The sequence below is a fragment of the Ornithorhynchus anatinus genome, chromosome 14 (assembly GCF_004115215.2).
Source record: "Ornithorhynchus anatinus isolate Pmale09 chromosome 14, mOrnAna1.pri.v4, whole genome shotgun sequence".
NCBI classification, from domain to species: domain Eukaryota; kingdom Metazoa; phylum Chordata; class Mammalia; order Monotremata; family Ornithorhynchidae; genus Ornithorhynchus; species Ornithorhynchus anatinus.
In genome coordinates, this window is record NC_041741.1 from 34286411 (window position 1) to 34304656 (window position 18246).

Here is an 18246-nt window from a genome sequence, read left to right on the forward strand (position 1 = left end):
AGCTGAGAAGAAGGCTGTCTTGTAAATTAACTTTTCAGTGAATGGCAATCTCTGACATATATCTTTCTGTGAAGCAGCGTGGCTTAGTGGAAAGAGGACGGGCTTAGAAGTCAGAGGTCGTGAGTTCAAATCCCCGCTCCACCACCTGTCAGCTCTGTGACATTGGGCAAGTCACTTGACTTCTCTGTGCCTCCATTATCTCATCTGTAAAATGGGGATTAAGACTATTAGCCCCATGTGGGACAACCTGATTACCTTATATCTACCTCAGTGCTAAGAACAGTGCTTGGCACATAATAAGTGCTTAACAAATACCATCATTATTATTATTATGATTATTTCTCTCTCTCCCTCCTAATAGTCCATTAACTCTAATGGTACCTGCCTAATTATGGAATTCACAAAATGCCACAGACTCTGTGTCTGGGTGCTTCTATTTCGGCTTTCCAGGAGTCAATGGCTTTCTTTCATTGTCAGCCTCTATCCCCTCCTCTACTCCGTATGCCCTGAACAGAAGCACAGACTGGTGTGTGCCAGGTTTCAGCAGGGATTGGCAAAATGAATGGGAAACCCAGAAGCTCTAGTGGGCTAGTCACATGGTAGGGAGGGTTTGTAGAAACTGATATTGAGCACTTACTGTGTGCAGAGCAATGTACTAAGTGCTTGGGAGAGTACAACAACAGAATCAGTAGACATGTCCCTTGCCCACAAGGAGCTTAAATCTAGAAGGGAAGACAGTAATAAAACTGATAGATATGTTTATCACTGCTGTGGGGCTGAGGATGGAGTGAATAAAGGTTACAAATCCAAGTTCAAGGATGACACGAAAGGAGAGGGAGTAGAGGAAATGATGGCTTAGGGAAAGCCTCTTGGAGCAGATGTGATTTTAATAGGCTTTGAAAGTAGGGTGAGTGGTGGTCTATTGGATATGTAGGGAAAAGAGTTCCAGTCCAGAGGCAGGATATGGGCAAGGGGATGATGGAGAGATAGGCAAGAGAGAGATACAGTGAGTGTGTTGGTATTAGAGAAGCAGTGTGAGCCTGCTGGGTTGTAGTAGGAAATCAGGGGGGTAAGATAGGAGAGGGCAAGATGATTGAGTGCTTTAAAGTCAATGTAAAAGTTTCTGTTCAATATGGAGGTGGATGGGCAAGTTTTTAAGGAAAGGGGAAACATGGACTGAATGTATTTGCAGAAAAATCATCCATGCAGCAGAGTGAAGTTAGAGTAGTTTGGGTCAAGGGGAAAGACCACCAGACAGAGGGGAAGAGGAAATGAAAATCTTTGAGTCAGGATAGGACTGGGGCTGAGTTTCTGTGGGCACCAGGTCTCCAGGAAAACCCTGTGGCCCCACAGCTAAGGAACTAACCATTCCTCATTTCAGTCTAAAATTTGTACCCTTTATTTACTCCTCCCTCAGCCCCTCACCATTTATGTAAATATCCATAATTTATTTATATTAATGTCTGTCCCCACCTCTAGACTATAAGCTCATCCTGGGCAGGGAACATATCTATCAACTCTGCTATATTTTACGCTCCCAAGCACTTAGCACAGTACTCTGCACTCAATAAATAGGTTTGATTGATTGATTGATAAATCCCAAGAATTCTTTATTGGGCTAGTGGATCCCTAAGAAGCTCTCCTAGTGCAATATTTGGCCTTTGGAATGCCTCCACCGCAAACTGGGTTCGGAGTATTGGCCCAAGAGTCAAGTCAACCTGAACGGCATATTGTGCTCCAGGCTCTCTGCCCATCTGCTTTCATACTGGCTTCATTTCCTGTTAATTTGGTGCCGTACTAGCAAAACAGATTTTCCCTTCCTTTCTATTATTTGCCTAAATGCCCAATCTGGGTTGTGGTGACAGTGTCCCAGATGAAGAGCTGTCAACTCACAGCCTTTGAAGGCCCCTTCTCAAGATGAATGAGCAGTTTGAAGGCTGTGGGGAGGGTAAGAGAGGGGACACTGTCACCAGTAAGCAAAAAAATATGGTTACATTGTTTTCTCTTGTGTGGCTGCCATGATTTATTCTTTCTAAAGTGGCTAAATGACTAATTTGAACCATATGGACATCTTCAAGCACAGGACTACAGAAATCGTACAGTTGAGTTGTTTTTTAAAAAAAATTAGCTATGAAATTCTATGTAATTTCTAAGCCAAAAATAGGATTTGACTTTGTTAAACCATGAGATTTGTTGTTTAGTATTTTTGAAGAACTGAAAAAATTTTTTTTTCATACAGAAAGGACACATTCTCAAAAAACCGTCATACATCTTCCAGAATCTTCCCAATATCTTTGTGAGATGTTCCCCCTACAGAATATCCTTCTTTCCCTGCACCAGTCTCCCCAAGAAAGGGCGAATTCCCTACTCTCCTCCTCCTCCCACATCTATCCCATTACCAAATCTTGATGCGTCTTCCATCCCACTGCTTTTATCTGAGCTATCTTCTCTGTCTCCACAAGATCATAGTCTTGGCTACTGCCACCTTACTAACCACCTGTTCTCTTTCACTGTTCAATTCCTCAAAAGTGGCACTGGTGAAGATGGAATCCAGTCTGTTTTACCACTAAATCATTGGCATTCTGGGAATGGTAGAGCTCAGAGTTTTGTCTCCCTCTCCCCAGGGCTGACCCGTGCCCCCGTCCTCAGATGGTTTATCTAACAAGTGATAGAAATCCTCTTCAATCAGTCATTTCCTCTAGACTATAAACTTGTTGTGGGCAGGGAAAGTGCCAACAATGCTGTATTGTACTCTCCCAAGCGCTTAGTATGGTGCCCTGTACAAAGTAAGATCTCAGTAAATACCATCAAATCCATCAATCACTTTTACTGAGCCCTTACTGTGTGCAAAGCACTATACTAAGAGCTTGTGAGAGTACAGCATAACAGAATTGGTGGACATGTTCCCTGCCCACAGTTAGCTTACAGTCTAGAGAGGGAGGCAGACATTAAAGCAATGTTGTGGGGGCGAGGGTGGAGTGAATAAAGGAATAAAGGGGTACAAATTCAAGTTCTGAGTTGATGCAGGAGAGGGAGTAGAGGAAATGAGAGCAGACAGGGAAGGACTCTATGAGTAAATGTGATTCAAATAAGGCCTTAAAGCTGGAAAGAGCGATGGACCGTCGGACATGAAGGGAAGGAAGTTCCAGGCCAGAGGTGGGATATGGGCCGAGGGTCAGCGGCAAGATAGATGAGTCCGAGGTTGAATTTCTTCGTAGTGAATCATTTTTATTAGTGATCCTTCTCTCGATCCCATAAAGAATAGACAAAACAATGTGGAAAAAAATCCTAATAGTTAATGCTATTTGAAAGAGAATGCTTCTTAAACAATTCAGCTGATCAAGTCCAGTGGCAATTTCAGGGCTCTCCCAACTCCTTCTGTCTCTAGAGTCTGAACTTGCAATTTTGTTTGTGTTTGTTTCTACTAGAAAACACAAATGCGCATTATGTACTTGAACAAGTCCACTGGTGTCAGTTGAATTTTCAGTTGGCTTTATTTAGGGGAGAGCCACTTAGGGGAGATTGACAGTTGAATTTTGAAATGAGACTTTGGGGCATGTTAAATGAGATATTTTAAAGATCATCCCAGAGGATGGGTTTTAGGTTTCCCACCATTCAGCTAGTCCCAATCAGTAAATTTCAGCATTGTTTAAGCGCGGGGGGCCGGCAGGGCGACCATCCCAAAAAAGAACAGTTCTCTTATCAAGTCTATGCCTGGGGCCAGTGGGGGAAGGCTGCCCCCTGCTGGTTTCACCTGGACACTGGCAAACGGTGAGACACATTGCAAATTCTGGGTGCCCTCTGTCTATCCAGCCCTTGACTGCCAGTCTACATGACTTTGGTTAGAGCAGTTGCGATCACAAGACCGGGAACTTGAAGCAGGTCTGGCCTTAAGTGAGAAACTATCTTTGGTAAGATTGCTGTCGTTAGCTAAAATCAAAATGCCAGACATTCCATAGATGGTAAAAATGGGAACTGAGAGTCCCTGGTGAATTTCATCACCCCGTGGTTTGTTTTCCCTGAATTTACATCTTAGTTGCATTGTCTGTAGCTCACAACAGGCGAAGAGCTGGGAAACCAAAGCGAAAACTACAAAGAAACCTTCCGTATGTGAGCGGTCAAACTTTTTGAGTACTCCCACGAGGGAAGGCTTGTCTTTCCACAGAAATAAGGAAGAGCCTGGGGGATAAAGCTTCAACTGAGACAGTTTGTTGTGCAAGGATCAGCTCTGAGAAGATAATCAGATAATGGTATTGATTGAGCACTTAACTGTGTGCATGTGCTTCCTTTTCCCATTTTCCAAAACTGGTCTCCCATTCGGAGGGCCCGGGCTGCTAGATCTCCTTAACTTCAAGTGATTTTAGTTTGAATTGGGAGCAACAAAATCTGACAGAAAAGAACTTAGTCTGATGAACCATGTCCTGTCAATCAATGGTATTGGAGCACTTACTGTGTGCAGAGAGCAGTGTACTAAACCTCAGGAATGTACAATACAGTAGTTGGTAGACATGATTCCTGCGCACAAGAAGTCTATGGGGGGAGACAGATATTAAAATAGATTACAGATAGGGGAAAGAGAGGGTATGTGTGTGAGTGCTGTGGGACTGAGGTGAGTATCAAAATGCTTAAGGGGTACCCGGTCAAGTACAGAAGGGATGCAGAGGGAAATGTGGACTTAGTCAGCGGAGTCATCTTGGAGCAGACATGATTTTAGAAAGGCTTTGAAGCTGGGGAGAGTGGCAGACTGTTGGGTATAAAGGGGGAAGGAGTTCTAGACCAGAGGAATGACCTGGGCAAGGGGTCATCAGGCAGATAGATGAGATCAAGATACAGTGAGTAGGTTGTTATTTAAGAATGATGATAATAGTAATGGTATTTGTTAAGCACTTACTATGTGCCAGGCACAGTACTAAGTGCTGGGGTGGATACAAGCAAATCGGGTTGGACACAGATCCTGTCCCATGTGGAGCTCACAGTCTCAATCTCCATTTTACAGGTGAGGTAACTGAGGCCCAGTGAAGTGATGTGCCCAAGGTCACACAGCAAACAGGTGGCAGAGGCAGAATTAGAACCCATGACCTTCTGACTCCCGGGCCTGTGCTCTAACCACTGTGACATGCTGCTTTTCTATTTGAGGTGGTGCATGTGGGGCTTGGGTTGTAGTAGGAAATTGTAATTTCCCAAGTGCTTAGTACAGTGCTCTGCACACAGTAAGCGCTCAATAAGTACCATTGATTAAATACCATTGAAATCAACAAGGTAAGGTAGGAACTGTGCCCAACCTTATTATCTTGTGTCTACCTCGGCACTTAGTACAGTGCTTGGCACATAGTAAGCACAGCGTGGCTCAGTGGAAAGAGCATGGGCTTGCGAGTCAGAGGTCATGTTAACTTCTCTGGGCCTCAGTTACCTCATCTGTAAAATGGGGATTAACTGTGAGCCTCACGTGGGACAACCTGATTACCCTGTATCTACCCCAGCGCTTAGAACAGTGCTCTGCATATAGTAAGTGCTTAATAAATACCAACATTATTATTAAATGCTTTTTATAATAATTATTATTATCAATATAACGTTATAAAAAATGTGTTCATCTGTTCTTCCAGGCCACCATTTAGTATGACAGAGCACTGAAAATACATTTCCATATCCTTGTCTTGCAGTTTTCAACGAAAGACTGCTTTCCCTAGGATCCAGCAAAGACTGGCTAAATGAGGAGTGGTCAACATCTGTCTGGAGTAAAATAGGACAGACTCATTAAATTTCCGAGTCATTGGGAACTCTTCAGCCGCCAGGTCAGCTCCGGGCCTGACCCAAACCTCCCTGCTTTCCTAAGGCCCAAATGTCCTTCCCCCCACAGAGGCCTTTTCCCGGGCAGTGAAGAGTGTCGCCACTGCTGCTGCTTTTCATTATCCGTCACAGCCGTTGTCGCTGCCCAGCCCTGCTGTGATGGTGACAGGCTGACATCTGTAAACGGGGTCGGCTTTGGGAGGGGGCCGAGCACGGTCTGCCTCGCAGGTGGCGAGAGACTGACATTATCCCAGAGTGGTTTAGATTAGCTTGGGGTGGTTGCAGCCGTCAGCTGAGCTAAGACAATGAGGAGACGCCGAAGAAAAAAGCACGCGGGGTAGGGGAGAAAAATGAAAGGAAGCGAGAAAGAAAAGCTCTGTGGAAAAGGGCGTCAATAGCAACATCTGGTGAGCAGTGGGCTTTTCCCCAAGAGCTTGTTTCCCACTCTCTGGCTGGAACCCACTGGGCGGAAGCTCCAAAGCTGGAATCAAATTCATTTTTTAAGGAACAGGCTCCAGTACGAATTCCATATCTCCTCTCAGTATCCAAAGGAGGTTGGAGAGAGCTGAGTCGGTGTGGATGGGAGCATGGTGGGGTTTGTTCTACAGGTGAGGAAGGATAGAGGGGTTTAGAAGTTCTGGCCTGGTCAGAGTTGATACGGTGCTGTGTGCACAGCAAGCGCTCAATAAATGCAATTGATTGGGAGGGAAGAGAGTGTGGGAGTTTTGAAGAAGCAGCATGGCATATTGCATAGAGCACGGGTCTAGGAGTCAGAAGGTCTTGGGTTCTAATCCCGGATCTGCCATTTGGCTGCCGTGTGACCTTGGGCAAGTCACCTCACTTCTCTGTGCTTCAGGTACCTTGTCTGTAAAATGGGGCTTGAGACTGTGAGCCCTATGGGAGACAGGGACTAGGTGCAACCCAATTTGTCTGTATCCACACCAGGTCTTAACAAATACCACAATTAATATTAATATTATTATTAGCTCTGGCTTGGGATGATCTCTAGGGTGCCGGACCAGCTTCAGACATTTTGCTGCCTCAAAGATGGAAAAAAAATGGATGTCCCCCTCACCCCTCAAAAGTGTGGCTGCCCCATTCCTAGGTTGCAGATCCTGGACACCCATAACACTGTGTGTATGTTATGCCCGGTTTGATGTCATACAGAAGTCCGCCCAAGTCTACTGCTGCCGCTCCCTGGTCATGGCTTCTGGAGTCAGTGGACCTGCGGAGTCAGTTCTGCTTAACTTCTGAAGCCGGACCTGCGGTCCTGGGGGAGTGGTAGTTCTTGATCCTGGTTCGGGGGGCCCCCATGCAGATGTTGACTGTTCACTTAACTAGTCTTTGGCTGGATCCCAGGGAAAGCCGTCTTCTGTCTGAGAACTGCCTGCCAAGGTTATGGAAATTCATTTTCAGTGCCCTGACATACTAACTAGCGGTCTGGAAGAGCACAGTTCTCACAACAGGATCGTTATCGGTGAATTAATGATCCCCCAAATCGTGGGCAGAAGACTGCTTTCTTTCATTTCCCAATCCCTTTACCCCACGCCCAACATAAAGCGGTATCGTCTCTAAACCAAAAAGGTGCTGAATCGTGCAGGTTCAGCTGCCTTGGGTTCCCATTGCATTTAGAGGGCCTGGTGTTAAACTGGGGCTCCAGCTCAGCTCACTAATTCCTAGAAGGGAAGTATTTTTATCACACCTCTGGCCATCTGGAGACATGCAAAAAAAAAAAAAAAGGCTGCAGAAGGCATGTGAGATTCATTCATTCAATAGTATTTATTGAGCGCTTACTATGTGCAGAGCACAGTACTAAGCGCTTGGAATGAACAAGTCGGCAACAGATACAGTCCCTGCCGTTTGACAGGCTTACAGTCTAATCAAGATACAAGATACAAGGGAATGTGGATAAAGGATAGATAATTTGTTTATAGCTGATACCTTGACCTTCCCACTGAGGGTGCAAGGGGTAGGTGGGAGATCAGCATGGTCTAGGGGATAGAGCATGGGTCTGGGAGTCAGAAGGATCTGGGTTCTAATCCTGCCTCCACCATTTGTCTGCTATGTGACCTTGGCAAGTCACTTAACTTATCTGTGCCTCAGTTACCTCATCTGTAAAATGGGGATTAAGACTGCATCCAGCACTTTAGTACAGTGCCTGGCACATAGTAAGCACTTAACAAATACCGTAAAAAGAGGGCATTGATGAACTTTTCAAACTTGTCAATTCTAGGAGTTTGAATTTCCAAGCCCACCAGACAACCACCAAATCTGACTGCTGCGAGAGTACAGCAGGGAAGCTGGGGCAGCAGCCCAAGGAATTAGGGGACCCTGGGGTTGACCTAATTGGTCTGTAAGCAGATAACCCAGTGGGAGAGACGGTTCGATGGTTAGATTTCTGGCCACCCAAGACATGAGTCGGGTGAGTTCTAGGATTCCTACAATAGGATTCATCATAGCTAGCCACTCCTGGTGCATCCCCCTGACAATTTCTACCATTGTTTAAAGGCTGTGAAATCTCCTGCAAGTTCCCCACCCCTTGTAAGCATTTTAAATATCAAACATTTCTTTTATAAGGCTCCTAAATGAAGCTCTCAATCCAATAAATGCCAGATTTAATTTAGCAAGCTAACAACTCAGCATCTGGAAGCAAGGCTGTGGGCAAGATCTTTAACTTCCAGGAATTCTGTAGGGGGATTAAGTGTTTCTATAGCGACACTTTTGTGTCACAAACTAGAACTGGGAAGTGCTGTGGGGTGTGACTTCTGTCATACTAATTCTTTCATCCCTGTGCCCTCCATTACAGATCAGCTTTAAGCAACTCATATATATCTTCTATTAATTGTACTTTCTCACATATTTCTTATCTGAAAAGACTGGAAAATAATGACTGGAATATTAGCCTTTTGTTCTTCATAAAGGAAGGCTTTGTATAGAAATAGCTGCTGCCATTAACATAAACACTCAAACTGTCTTGGGCTTCTGGGGTACCGTCTTATGCTGTCGAGTCGTCTCTGACCCATGGATACATCTCTCCCAGAACGCCCCACCTCCATCTGCAATCATTCTGGTAGTGAATCCATAGAGTTAGGCAAAACCTTATTGTTCATATGCCTTATAGAAGTGTTAATGACTTCTGACTCTGGAAATAGAAATGATAAAACAATGTGAATTGAATTTCCTGCAACTTAAAGTCATGTAGCCACTCTAACGTTTTAATACTTGAAACAAAGAATGGAACAGTTATTGGCTTACAAGGTTCTTCAAGAGAGCTGGAGACCTTAACACCCATTTTAATAACTGAGATTAGTTTGCTTCAAGTGCGCAAATCTTGTGATACAAGAAAACGTTTAGTGTTCCAGAGCTCCTGGGATGCAAACTTTCCTTTCTAAGACTGCTGCTAAATTGCCTGTAGCTTCATTTATGTAGAAAATGAGTTTTCAGCAGGTGCAATTCAGAATTACTGTCAGCAAAGAGTGATTTTCCAAGCCTTAAAATTAATACATTTCATGTTCTCTCTAGTTCGCAGACTTCTGGTTTTTTTTACGACCTGAGGTTGTAATCTCCCAATTGTGATGTCATATCTCACTGGATGTGATAAAGATTTGGAATCCAGGAACAGCAGCAGGAGTAGAATTCTTAAAAATAAATCTCAGTCTTTTAAATTCAAAGGTTTTTAATATAATGTCAGGATAGAGTAGTCAGAAAATACAAAATTGTGGCCGCAATAATTGTTCCAAAGTTTCAATCAATCAGAAATAATTCTGCTTGATTCCCTTTACAAAAAAATTTTCAGTAATGCTTTAGTGGATCTTTAAATTGCAGTTACTGATTAAGTTGTATGCAGTTAATTAGTACAGTGTCACCATGTCAGGTGGTGTTTCCCAAGCTTTCTTCACATCTAGGTGATTAAAAATTTGGCAAGAATCCTCCAAGAGTAGCGAGAATTTGAGGAGAGGTGCACTACTATATTTTAGTAAATTCTAAATCCTTGGCACATCATCTAAAGGGACCATGGCATCTGAGAATGAATCTGCGGGCCATGGTAATTTTAAAGGCTCATGTTAATTAAGTACTCTAAAGTTGTAGTGTCAAGGGAATGTAGTTTGGAGGTGATGGTAGCTGTATCCTGAAAAACTACAGTATATTCTAGAGGAAAAGATTCATAGTGGTGAGAAAATCGTGAGAGAAAAATAAAGGAAAGCCTCTGGTTTTATTAACCTCTTCCATAATAATTGTGGTATTTAAGTGCTTACTATGTGTCAAGTGCTGTGCTAAGCATGGGGGGGGTGGATGCAAAATAATCAGATCCCACATGGGGCTCACAGCCTAAGTAGGAGAGAACCCAGGTATCGAATCCCCATTTTACAGATGGGGGAGCTGAGACACAGAGAAGTTAAGTGATTTGCTCAAGGGGAAGACAAGTGGCAGGGCTAGAATTAGAACTCAGGTCCTGACTCCAAGGCCTGTGTTCTTTCCACTAGGCCGTGCTGCTTCCCATGTCTAAGTTCTTGTGTAAGATTTTAAAATCAATCTTAGTACAGTGTCTGGCACATAATGAACACCGTTTTTAAAAAGCCATACATTGTGTAAAAATCACAATCTTTACACAAGAGGGGATATCCTTCTCTCCACCACAACCCACCACCCTGGCCCTCATGAGTAGCCAAGCACCAGTGGTGGCCAGAGAAAGGAGGACAGGAGTGGGGAAGGTTGTCACTCCTCTTGTGACCTCAGGCAAGTCCCTTAACTTCTCTATACTTCAGTTTCTTTGTCTGTAAAATGTTGATAAAATACCAGTTTGCCCTCACACTTAGACTGTGAACTTCATATATAACAAGGGACAGTGTCTGATCCAACTGAAGTGTATCTACCCCAGCGTTTAGTGCAGTGCTTGGCACATAGTATTGTACTCTCCCAGTGCTTAGTACAGTGCTCTACACATAGTAAATGCTCAGTAAATCATCCTAAGCACTTAACAAATACCACAATTATTATTATGAAGCGGTACACTAGCTTGTTCCTTGGTCACCTTTGTTCACTTGTTTGAGCCTTTAGGTACATCACCAACCTCCCCTGCTTCAAACTGCTATGACTTTGGTTTGGAGGCGCTAAACAATTAAGAAGGAGAAGGTGATATCTGTCTTACGAGGCATTTGACGTAGGATTAAATGAGGATGGGAATCACCAGGAACACTGGTATTTGCAGGAGCCATTGATTGATTGAAGGTTTGCACGGTTGGTGCCCGAGAGTCCAAACACCTTCCCAGCAGATTGCTGTCTTTCTAGGAACATTAAATACCAAGAGACAGTACAGATCTGGCAGAGTCTACAGCTGAAATAACACAGAGGAAAATGGATGGGTAAACCAGAAGTCCTCAAAGAGCAGTTACTCTTTTGGTAGGAAAGAAAAATCCTTTCTTCCTCTCCACTCTACTTTGCTTCTTCCTATTCTGGGATGGTAATCAGTCAGTCAGTTGTATTTACTGAGCACTTAGTGTGTGCAGTGCTCCATACTTAAGCACTTAGGAAGGTACAATGCAATGGAGTTGGTAGACATTATTCCTGTCTACTAGGAGCTTACCGTCTAGAAACGTTGAAGTAAATATGGAAAGGGGGAAACGTCAGAGGCTAAGGAGATGGACATGACTGCTGGGGGGCCGAGGGTGGGGTGAATATCAAGTGCTTAAGGGGTACAGGTCCAAATTCATAGGCAACTCAGAAGGGAAAGCAAGTAAGGGAAGTGAGGGATTTGTCGGACAAAATCTCTTGGAGGATATGTGATTTTAAGATGGCTTTGAAGGGGGTGAGAGAAAGAGGAGTTTGCAAAAATTAGTCATTGTTGAGTAACGTTTGAGTCTCTTTTGGAAAAGAAATTTCCTTTTGGCCTTTACTAACCACATGCCTGATCCCTGCCTTTTAGTGACCACAAGAAGTTGGATACGGGCCTGGTTTTTAGTTTCGGGGGCGGAACTATTTAATAAACTCTTGGCTATGTGTTAGGACCTAGTATGTGTTATTGTTTGTTGATTTAATATCATGGTCCATGTTTTCTCATTCCTTTTTCTGTGTCCTGTTTCAGTATTTGGCTGAATCAAGTAAAGTATAGCATTCTAAAATACTGCTTTTCATGGATTTACTGCACCTTCTGTTCTTGGAGTGAAGAGAAACGGGTAATTTCTGTTACTCTTCTTCGATTTTTCCCTTTTTACTGGTTGGCTGTCTCTGTATAACCAGAATCAATTAGACAGTGAGGCAGGGCTGAAATTGCATGGCCTTTGCGTTGTTGTTAACTTTGTCAATTGGTTTGCCATTTCAAAAACAAAACATTTTTCTTATATTTTAATTGTTTTTGGCTGCAAAACCAACCACTGCAGGCTTTATCCCCACCCGAATTTCCTCTCTGCCTCTGACAGTCCAGCCAGACATCGTTGTGTTGACAGTAAATCAATATGCATCACTGTATTAGCACTTCGTTAAACTGATGAGGGGGCATTCCTGTTACGGAATGAACCTCCTCTTTGGGTATTTAGTTTCTGAAATGGGTCCTGGATTCCAATAGCAGCAGTTAACTTGTTTTTCATCCTGGAGCAGTCAAAGATTTGATCTGGTCACAGTCTAGAAACAATGACTGATTAAAACTACAGGTAGCCTGAACCATTTGTGGTAAAGAAAAGTTGCTAAATAAATATTGATGATGAGGATGATGGTGAAACAATCAGATCATCAGTGTGGGGTAAAGCACTCAAGCCTGAGAGGGCAGTATCTACACTTCATAAGAACTAACCTTCAGTTGTGCAATTTTGCTCTAGGGAAGCTATTAGCAGACTTCTGCCTCGTCTGCCCACCAAAGCTGCAGGTGGGTATCAATTGTACAGGGTTACAGGTACAGTGATAGCTCTATCTTGTGTCCTTTTTTTTAGGGCCTTTCTCTCCCTCCTTAGCTCAGTACAACTTGCTCTTGTTTTTCTATCTTCATAGGATTTTTATTCACACCAACACATAATAGAATATTTTGACATTGATAAAACTTATGTAAGCATTTTACCCGTCCTGACCTTTTTTTGATTATCTGCTCTATACTTTTACACCCCCTACAATATTTTTAATATTTCAGCAAAAAAGAATGCCATCAGTCAGCTTATCTATATTACCGCACTCTTTAAATTTGCCAAGCCCTGTGAACGTAAATATTTCTATTTCTTCCTTCCCTTTCTTCCCTTCTCCATATTCCTTCCCTCTTTGATAACCTCTTTTGCATAATTTGACTTCAACTGTTATTTTATTATACTTCTATTTGAAATATTTTACTATTATGCTGAAAAGTAAATTAGCCACCCTAATTAGGACTGAAGTTGGCTCAGATAGGCTAACCCAATTTTGATTAATTTAGAAAGACACACATTTAATTTTGTTCCCATATCTAAACATTTTTTAGCATCCTGACCTAATATTAGATCAAATAAACAGGGTTACTGCAGTACCACGGTCCCATAATGCTTTAATTCTTAATAGGTCCAATTTATTTTCCCACCATTTTAAAGTCCTTTTAATTTTTCCTTATATGAAAAGAGCTTAATTTCTGGTTTAGGCCTTCTGCTAATTGCTCGCTGAAAGCTCTTACTGAACAGTTCACAATTAGAATGTTCTTGAATTGCTGGGATTGGGGATTATGTTATTGACAAACCCAGTGTTGAGAGAACTCTCATCAGACATACTTTGACCAACACCGCACATGTGCAAACAACTTTTTCTTCTAACACCGCATCCTGTCCTACCCAGATACACAAAGGGTATTGGCCCAGTATTTCCCAAGTCCCTATGGCGTTCTATCCAAAGAGTTTAAAACCGACAAGAGTTATGAAACTGTGGAGTCTAGTCCTGACAGAGAGTTCCCGAATGGAGCGCTAAAATCTACAATTCCCCACCCCCCCATAAAATGCATCAGTGACTCCTGGATTTGCAACCTTCACCAGAATAGATGTAGCCTTCCTCTTCCAATACAACTTTCTCAGAATGTTTCCAGTGTAACTGAAAATTTATAGACAGTTCAGAGTTTGGAATGATATTAGTGCCAACAAGTTGGAGACAAATGCTGGTATTTTGTATCTCTCCATTAATCAATTTGGCAAAAGTTTGGCAATGTGCCTAGAAAGCAGCCCCCCCCATCTAGAAGCTGACTATGTCAGTACCCAAACCAAGCCACTTTGGATCAGTATTGGGGAGTGTTGAAGAGTCAGAAAAAGAGTCATACATCAGAGAGGAAAATTTAAGTCATTTCTATAGTTTCCAGTGACCCTGGGGGGTTCCTGCAGGATTAATGGTCCCAAAAGGGGCAGATAAAAGGGTGGAACACAAAGTTTTGGTCGAGAATAAGTGTTAAGAAACACCCCCACTAACCACTTGCCAGAGCAAGGGTAACCACCAAGCTCAACAATCCCAGATCAATCAACCACATGTAGTTTAGGCTCTTTTAATTATAGTAGGTTTATATGCACAATCTGTCTAATCTGCCCCACTGCAGTGGAGAATTTTCCATTCTGGTGTTCTCCTAATGCTTACTATAATGCTTTGCATGCTGGGCCACTCAATAGTTCTTGATGTTGAACAAGAAGGACAGTGAGATTAGGTACACTGTGACCACGGGCTGAACTGGCTTCACATCTTCTCAGTGGCAAAAGAGGAAACAAGCAGGTGGGGCGGGGCGGAGGGGAGGGGGAGTTGGAGGTGGCAGCAGAGAAGACTTTGGGCGGATCAAGATCTTCATGCTTTGAGATCAAAATTGATCCTGCGTAGGGTGAGATTTTTTATCTGTGTGTGCCCATGTGACTGAAAGCCACTTCCGCCTTGGGTGAGGCTTGCCTCTTTGTTGTGGTATTGCATTGTTTTCCCACAGTGCCTGATGCTAGTCTCACTTTTCCTTTTTGGTGTTAAAAATCTTCCTGAAACCTCCAGTCATTTCTGGTTGCTAACTGTCGGTTCGCCCAACCATCCGCTGCTGTGCCAATTGCTTGAAGTTTTGCTTCGATGTGTCTGTAAAGGTTTTCTTCCTTCGATCCTTTTAAGATGATCCCAACTCCCTTCATTGTAGAGCAGCTGTTTGGGTAGTCCACTGTCGCCTATTCTCATCACATGTCCTGCCCAGTGAAGGTGGAGTGTGCGGAGCCTTGTTTGGCTTCTAGTGGTTAGCCTGTGTTTCAGTAGTTTGGTGTTTGCGATCCTGTCGTATACTAATAATTATGGTATTTGTTAAGCTCTGACTATGGTCAGAGCTTAGTACAGCCCTGGGTGGATACAAGCAAATCAGATTCGATAGTCTCTGTCTCTCGTGGGGCTCACAGTCTCAATCCCCATTTTACAGATGAGGCACAGAGAAGTAAAGTGACCTGCCCAAGGTCACACAGCAGACAAATGGTGGCGCTGGGATTAGAACCCATGAACTTCTGCCTCCCAGGCCCATGCTGTCTCCACTACACCATGCTGCTTCTCCACACTTGCTGTTAGGTAGTATTGGTTGGAACTCTCCTAGAAGTAGAATGTGGCATATGTGGAAGGTCTCGGTCTCACAGTCATAAAGAAGGTCGAGCACTAAATTGTCCTGTTTGTCTTCAGTTTGGGTTGTCATTTGATTCCATGTTGGTGCCACTCTCTGTCTTTGAGTGTCCTAAAGGATGCACTAGCCTTCTTGATTCAATTTGCCCCCTCCTTACATCACCAGACAATGTGCTGCCCACGTAGTAGGATTCTGAGAGAGTATTCAACTTTGCGTGGTTGATGTAGGCTTTTGCATGTATTCATTAATCCATTCATTCAATAGTATTTATTGAGTGCTTACTATGTGCAGAGCACTGTACTAAGCACTTGGAATGTTCAATTCGGCAACAGAGACAATGAAGACCTGGCACAAAATCCTGATCTTCTTGAGATGTCTTCTGACTTGATTTTTCTGATTCTGAGGGGTAGCTTGTAGTCATTATGTTTAAACTCCCAGAATACAATCACCAGCTTAAAGGACCTCCTGCAGGAGTAATTCAAGGACATTTAATGATGTTCTCAGCATCCTAAACTGAAAATGTACCCCAGAGGGCCTGAATTGCATTTTGACAGCAGCTTCTGGATTCTGTGTACGCGCCTCAAACATGGCTGTGTAGAATAGGTTCAAAATGAACTGGACCCAGCACAGTGCCCTGCTTTACACTTTAGGGATGGAGAAGGATTCTGATATGGCCCTTGTGATTCTAATATGGTCAGCCTTCACTAACAAGAGTTATTCACTGAAACAGACTCTATCTCAGAATACGTTTATTAATCACCATGTCAGTGGTTTCCTTTCACCTCCCAAATACACAGCAGTAGCAACAGCAAGTAGCCAAGTTGAAAGACATGTGTTTCCATCACTGCTTTCATTACTAGGTATGCAGTTACCCAGGGACAGCTTTTACCTTAGCCAAAATGAGCAAAAAAATAAAAATGATGGTGTTTGATTGGGAAAGAAATAAAACCCAGCAGGCTTAAGATCATACACACCCTGAATACGCCTGCTGGGCTTATTTCATTCCCAATCAAGTTTCTCTCTCATTACCAGAAATGTCACTTTATTATGATGGAGAGATATGCGTGCATGCTTCATAGGAGTATATATTGCCTGCACAGTCTATCGGTTATCTGAATGATGTAAGTTTGCCAATCTTATTACTTTTCTAAGTCTTGTGAAAGGGAAAAACATAAAACTGGCATTGAAGGATTAAATAAGAGAATTGAATGATATTCGCTTCATTCGTTATCTCAAATGGGCAGGCGCACCTGCAGCCTTCTTCCTTTTTCCTATACTCCATCCTTCCTTTTCTTGTTTCCCGCTTTGCTTTATCTCTCCCTGCCTCTCCTATGTTCCTCAGTGTTTTTCTACAGTCTTTTCAATTAATCCATCAGCCACATTTATCGAGTACTTACTCTGCGCAGAGCACTGTACTAAGTGTGTGGGAGAGGGGAAGCAGCCTAGATTAAAGTTGGGGGTAGGGGTGCTTAAGGAGTGAGGATTCAAATGCGTAAGTGAAATAGTAAAGGAGGGGGCATAGGGAGGGAAGACAAGATTTTAATAGGAATTGTAATTGAGTTTAATTCCCATTTAATTTTAATGGGAAGCTGCAAATCCTAGTAGATCGAGCTTGGGCCTGGGAGCCAGAGGACCTGGGTTCTAATTTTGGTTCTGCCACTCTGCCAGCTGTATGATCTGGGGCAATTCGCTTCTCTTCTCTGTGCCTCAGTTACCTCATCTATACATTTGGAATTAATACTGTGAGCCCTGTGTGGCACCTGGATCCTGTCCAACCTTATTACCTTGTATCTACCCCAGCACTTAATACAGGGCCTGGCACAGAGTGAGCATTTAACAAATACCATTAAAATAAAAGGGTCTTAAAGATGGGGGAGAGTCATAATGATGTTATTAAAGTGCTTCCTCTGTCAAACATTGTGCTAAGCACTAGGATAGAGACAAATAATCGGGCTACAAACAGCCCCACTGGGTTTCACAGTCTGGCAAGGAGGGAGGACAGCTATTGGAACCCCATTTTACCAAAGAGGAAATTGAGGCCCAGGGAAGATGGGGAGAGTGGCAGCCTATTGGATATGAAGGGGGAGAGAGTTCCAGACAGGAGAGAGGGCAGGAGCAAGAATCGACGGTAAGAGATGAGAGTGTGGCCTAGTGGGTAGGTTGGCTTTAGAGAACTTTTCAGTATTTTATCAACAAGCAGAAAGAGGATTGGGGCATAAGCCTCCACTGCTTCTGTTATCATGTTTTGCAGAAGTGCAAAGAGAACATGGAAATCTCTGTCAAGATTCCTGGGCTTTTTTCTCAGGACTGTCTCTGACAGATGCTGACTAGGAACTCAAGCTCTCGTGAGTTTCCGTTTGCCCTTGGATAACAAGGGAAGTATATTTTGGTTCACAGGATTTCATGAGAATTGATGAGTTCCTATTGGTGAGACATGCTGAGTTCTTTGGGAGAGATAGATTGTATAAAAAGGAACCTTTACTTTTTACTTGATTCCGCAGCAGAGAGGCAGAGACCGAGCCCATCCAGGCGGGAAGGTGGTTTTCTACACTTTCCTGCCACAGTGGTGGGAGGACCAGGGCAGTGAAGTCCTGGACAGTGAGATCCGAGTCCCTGGCGAATTCTAGTTTGTTGGTGCCAGATTCTCTTCCTTCCCATCCCCTCTCCAAAAAAAGCTGTGAGAAGCCAGGGTATCATCTGAATTTAGCCCAAGATCTTGATGCCACCTTGACCCAGCCCAGACGGTTTGGATGCCAATGTGGCTTAGTGCAAAGAGCATGGGCCTGGGAGTCAGGGGATGGGGGTTCTAATCCCATCTCTGCCACTTGTCTGCTGTGTGACCTTAGGGAAGTCATTCAACTACTCTATGCCTCAGTTCCCTCATCTGCAAAATGGGGATGAAA